We start from the raw sequence: 6,380 nt of genomic DNA on the forward strand, positions 1-6,380 counted from the left end.
TGAGCAGGGGGTTGCGTGGTGTACTATTTATAACAGTAAACCGCTGTGTGGCCTTGAGACCTGCAAATTTGACAACGTGGTACACCATGATTGTTACCTCCGCCACGGTTATTGCGGCCACCACGACCTCCACGTCGTCCGCCGTCTCCACCACTGTTATTGCCGGAGTTCCGGCCAGAATTACCGCGGCCCGCGTATAGCACCGTGGGCGTGTTGCTGCTGCCACCATCACCTGGGTAATCATCCGCCAGTATAAAGTCAGCCGCCTGGAGATGATCTGCAAGGTGAGGAAGAGAGACAGGAGCATGTGCGGTGAGCGACGCGGCGTACGCCCGGTATTCCGGCCGAAGCCCGCGCAGAACGTAGAGATTCTGCTCGGACATCGATAGTGGCGGACCTGCCTGTGCCAACGCCTCGACTAATAATTCCGCACGGCCTAGATATTTTGCTGGAGTCGCGCTGCCTTTCCGGAGGGCTTGAAACTGGCCTAGCAAGCTCAAACACCGGGCCTGAGTGTTGGAGCCCAAGGCGGCGGTGATCGACTGCCAGACGGCGGCGGCGGTAGTCCGGCCGACCGCGAGATGTAGGACCTCGTCCGACATCGAGGAAATTAGCAGCGACAATATGGATTGATCTTGAAGCAGCCATGTCCTATACGCCGGGTTTGGAGTTGTTGCCGACGTCGTGCCGCCAGAACCAGTGTCGCCGGAACCACCAGTGCTCAACATCGCCTGCGGGCAGGGAGTGGAGCCGTCGACATACCCGATCAGGTCCTGACCAGTGAGGAACGGAACCAACTGGGTCTTCCAAAACAGGTAGTTGCGTGAATTCAACTTCATAGAGATGAAGTGGTGGGCACCGGCTAACGGGTTTGGGGTCGCCGAAGATGAGCCGCCGGTGGCGGAAGGAGTTCTCTCCGATGAACCGGTCGACATGGTTGGGTACGGGGGGGGGGGGGGGGGGGGGGGGGGGGGGGGGGGGGGGGGGGGGGGGGGCGGGGGGGGGGGGGGGGGAGGATTTTGAGGTGAGAAAGGATCGAAAAATTTTAGGCTGATACCAGATTGAAGTTCAAAGTTTCAATTCAGTTGTAACTGTGAGAGATTACACGAGTGTATATCTCAGTACACCTTTAATCTCTCCTATCTATCAAGATACAAACTAAAGACTTATTCTAAAGCCACATATTACAAACTATAGATTACAGAATAATAATAATAATAATAATAATAATAATAATAATAATAATAATAATAATAATAATAATAATAATATTATGACTCACACGGGAAAGATGCAATAAATAGTGAATTGGAATCCATTAACTACAACAAAACATGGGAATTAGTGGACTTGCCTAAAGGTTTTAAACCGATAAGTTGTAAATGGATCTTCAAAAGGAAACTTAAAACTGATGGATCTATAGAAAAGTTTAAGGCAAGGCTTGTAGCTAAAGGATTCACACAAAAATATGGCTTAGATTATTTTTATACTTACTCACCTGTCACTAAGATTGCTACTATACGAGTATTGATTGCGTTAATAATCTCCTAATACATCAAATGGATGTAAAATCTACATTTTTAAATGGTAATCTAGAAGAAGAAATTTACATGGAACAACCTCCGGGTTTTGCAATTCCTGGTCAAGAAGATAAGGTGTGTAAGTTAAAAATAATAATCCTTAAATGGACTAAAACAAACTCCGAAATAGTGGTATGATAAATTCCACGGTACAATTCTTGGTTTTGGTTTCGTAGTTAACAAGTCTGATGCATGTGTGTATTCCAAAATGATTGGATCTGAATATGTTATAATATGCTTATATGTCGATGATATGTTAATACTTAGCACACATATAAATGTTATTATAGAGACTAAAAGATTTCTTACTTCTCAGTTTGAAATGAAAGATCTGGGAGAAACTGATGTGATCATAGGTGTTAAAATCACAAATAATGAGAATGGCTTCTCTCTATCATAGTTTCACTATGTAGAGAAAATCCTTAAAAAATTTGATAGTATTGAAGCATTGACAGTAAGAACTTCATATGATCTTAGCATACATTTAAAAAAGAATAATGGGACTGCTTTGTCTCAAGAAGAGTATGCTAAAATTATTGGTAGTTTAATGTTCTTAATGAATTACCCTCGCTCTGCTATAGCATATGCTGTTAACAGATTGAGTCGGTATACCCATAATCCCAGCGCAGAGCATTGAAATGCTCTAAAACGTTTATTGAGGTACCTTAAAGGTAAAATAGACTGGGGATTGAATTATGTTGGTTATCATGTAGTTCTAGAGAGATATTGTGACGACAACTGGGTAACCGATAATGATGAAGTAAATTCAACTAGTGGATATGTGTTCACTATGTGTGGAGCTGCTATATCATGGAAGTTTACTAAGCAGACTTGCATTGCCCGATCCACTATGGACTCAGAATTCATAGCTTTGGATTCAATTGGGCACGGAGTGGTTGAGAAACCTATTGGCTGATATTCCTTTGTGGGGGTATCCAGCCCCACCTATTTCTCTACATTGTGATTCACAAGCTACATTATGTGTTGCTTAGAATAGTGCATATAATGGGAAAAAGAGACATATACGAGTTAGACATGGATCTGTTAGGAAACTAACTATGATTTATGAATGGAGTACTCGCTTTATAGTACATTAGATCCAAGAGAAACTTAGCATATCCACTAACCAAAGGGCTAAATCGGAAGTTAGTCTTAGAATCGTTAAGGGGAATGGGCTTAAGGCCCGGTATGTGAGGAATCCAAGGTTGATACCCGTTGTCCTCAAGGACTTTGTAGTCAAACGAAGCCAAGGAAAGACTTACATATGTACACGACTACCCGTTCCCATGACTTGTGTACTGAGTGAGGTTGAATATTTTATTCTTAATGAATCCATAAGCCCGAGTTTGGGAATCCTATTGAGACGGATTGATGGATACACCTACTTGAGTGTGAAGGTTTGATCACCTTCCGTAAAAGGCTATGGGCGGTCTTTCTAAAAACACTCTTGAGCATCCTGAGGAATATTGATCAACATATGCTTATATTGCAAAACTTGCATGGTGATTAAGGTAAAGTATATGTCATATGGTTCAATTCTCGGTTCTTAGGGTTCAAGATTATTTCACTCTTTAGATAACGGAAACTATATTTCAGTATGTGTTGGTTCAATCTTTAGACACTAACACTTATGTACTTAGCCTACATTGCTCAGAGTTTGCTGTCAGTTTTTTTTAGGGATGTCAATTGTACCCGTACACGATGGGGAACTCGGTTTTTCGCCCACGGGGAACGGGATGGGACAAAAATAGGGGATCGGGGATGGGGGCAATTTTGAATTTCCCGCCGGGGACTTGGGTAGGGATGGGGAGTGCTCTCCCCGCCCTGCCCCGTCCCCGATATATGTATGTGTGTATGTATGGCCACACAACATAGACATATGTATTACTTTGTATATAATATATATAACTAGTGTCTTACCCGTGCGATGCACGACAACGATTATGATATAATGAGTTAAGGGAGAAATTTAAAAAATGGAAAATCATTGTAGCAGTGTATGAAAGAAGTCATTATTAAGTATTATAATAAAGTGTTACAAATTTTCGAAAATATCTTTGTATACAGTGTTTGCTGTAAAATACTTTGAATAGATAATAATTAGTATATATGATCCAGATATTTTTGTAATTAATATTGTGTTTTTGAGCCCGGAAATGATCAATCGTAATTGATTAATGGAAATTATATATATATATATATATATATATATATATATATATATATATATATATATATATATTTAATGCAAGCTACTGTAATTTTTGTTCAGTAAATGAACTAATTTGAAATGAATGAAATTTAATTTTTGTTCGGTAAATGAAATTTAAGTTGAAACTGTAAAATTACACAGAAACATATATTGCATAACCAGAATGAAATTTAAGAAGCCAATTATTTGTATAGTCGAAAATAGGAAATGAAATGTTGAAACATAGTAGCAGATTCAAAAGTCTGTTCGAAAACAAAATGTAAGCAATACTGAAATGAAATTACAACGAAATTAAGGAAGTAGGTTGCATTGTTTATACTATTTGTGATCAAAGTTTCTCTTCTTTCACAATCGCCTTTGTCTTCTTTCCCACAACATTAGTAGAATACTGATCATTCAAACAACGTTTCACTGGACGCTTGAGTGGTTCAACTTCATCAATATCAATTCACTGTCATCCTTGGATTTTTCCTTTATGGGTGTAGTGACCTCATCTCCAGAAGACAAATCCTTGAAAATAATAACAAACAAAAATTAAATATGATTCAAATTAAAGAAATAAACATAAATATAGTGATTACTAAATTAAACATGGGGAGTATTACCTCTATGTGGTTGTCTTGCATGTTGTGTAATTTTGAACAAATATCATATTCCTGTGTAATTAATTATGATTAAAATTCTCAATGTGTATTTCTTTTTTTTTTCTTTTTTTTAAGTGAAATTGGAGTTTCAAATATGTAAATAATTAAATGTTATTAATAACCTGATTCTCTCGCATCAAAGACTCGCGGAACTTTGAGATAAGTGTTGCATCACAATTGAGTTTCATTATTGTGAAAGGGCCACGATAATTATTCCGCTGTTCAGGCTTCACTTGCACTTTAAATAGGACTTCCTTATCCACAATTATTTGCATCTCAAGTGGAAGTTCATTTGCATTACCCATCATGATAAATGGAAGTAAAATAATAAACGTATCAATTTTATACATTATATAAGTAATTTATTTCATAATTATGTACATTTGTACTGAACACTACTTGTTACCTTTTGACTCGAAGTTTTTAAATCTTTAGCTGACTTCCCAATCAATTCATTACATTCCCGATCCCACAATTGAAAAGGTGCATTCCCAGTGGCATCAACAACACGTATTGTAAGTTTATATCTAAAATTTCCATCTAGATATGAGTTATCACATTTGTCACAGTATATTACTGTATATAAGGGAATTGGGAAATTATTAATTATTATATGTCTGTTATCATTAATAAATGACAGTTATAGCAATAGAAAAATACCTCCGAAAAATCATACAACTGTTCAATGGTACGGCTCTTGAGTGTATCCCAATTAATTTCATCTTCTAGTGTAGCCGACAAAATTCTTGATGATGTGTTCAAAGATAGTTTTGGTATTGTGGCTGGCACAGGCTGCGAACTGTTGCAGAGAGTTGAGTTTGAAAAGGGAAAAATAAACTCGTCAAAGCGCACATGGCGGCAGATATAGATTTTTCCACTCGTTAGGTTCATGCATCTATAGCCCCTAAAGCTGGGAGGGTAACCTAAGAAGACACAGGGTGCTGAGCGGTACTATGTCTTATGGCGATTGTAGGGCCGTAGATAGGGGTAACACCGGCACCCGAAGACTCGGAGAAAAGTGTAGGGTGGTGGAGTTTTATACAAGCATGTGTATGGGCTCTCAAACTGCAAGATTGATGTAGGTAAATAGTTGATTAGGCAGGTAGTCGTTTCGAAGGCAAATTCCCAATATTGTTGAGGGACTGAACCTTCGACTAATAGGGCTAACCCGGTTTCAACAATATGCCAGTTTTTGCGCTCTACTCTGCCATTTTGTTCGTGTGTGTACGTACATGACTGACGGTGAGTTATACCAAGTTTGGTAAAGGTGTGATGTAGTTTGCGGTATTCCCCGCCTAGATTGGATTGAATAGACTTGATAGAACGCGAAAATTGACGTTCTACCATGACACGGAACGACTCAAAAGTTTTATAGATGTCAGATTTTACCCGTAAGAGATAAAACCAGCAGAAACGCGAGTAATCATCTACAAATAGCAAAAAGTATCTAAATCCACTAGCAGAGATTACAGGAGCCGGGCCCCAGATGTGTGTATATAATAAATCGAATACATTTTTATTAGAATAGGAAACCCTATCTAATGGGAATCTAGAAGCTTTGCCGAGATGACAGGAAGTGCACGACCCCAACGACTTGACTTTATTTGGTGCAACCGGACACGACTGTAAGACGCGGTTTTGAACATGGGCATTCGGATGGCCCAACCTGCGGTGCCAAACCGTGGGAGTTGCACGGGAAGTGAGATAAGAAAAATGAGACCGAGAGACCGGGAGCCTGTATAAGCCGCCCGATGTGGAACCTCTAAGCAACACCGCCCTGGTGATTGAATCCTTCACAATGAAACAGTCTTTGCGAAATTCAAAAAACACATTATTTTTGTTCGTAAGCCGGTAAACAGACAATAAAGGAACAGATAACTTTGGGACATATAGGACATTGGACAAATGTAACAATTTTGACTCGGATGGTATAGAGGCATGACC

Source organism: Ipomoea nil, unplaced genomic scaffold (genome assembly GCF_001879475.1).
Source record: "Ipomoea nil cultivar Tokyo-kokei standard unplaced genomic scaffold, Asagao_1.1 scaffold3238, whole genome shotgun sequence".
In the NCBI taxonomy this organism is placed as follows: Eukaryota; Viridiplantae; Streptophyta; class Magnoliopsida; order Solanales; family Convolvulaceae; genus Ipomoea; species Ipomoea nil.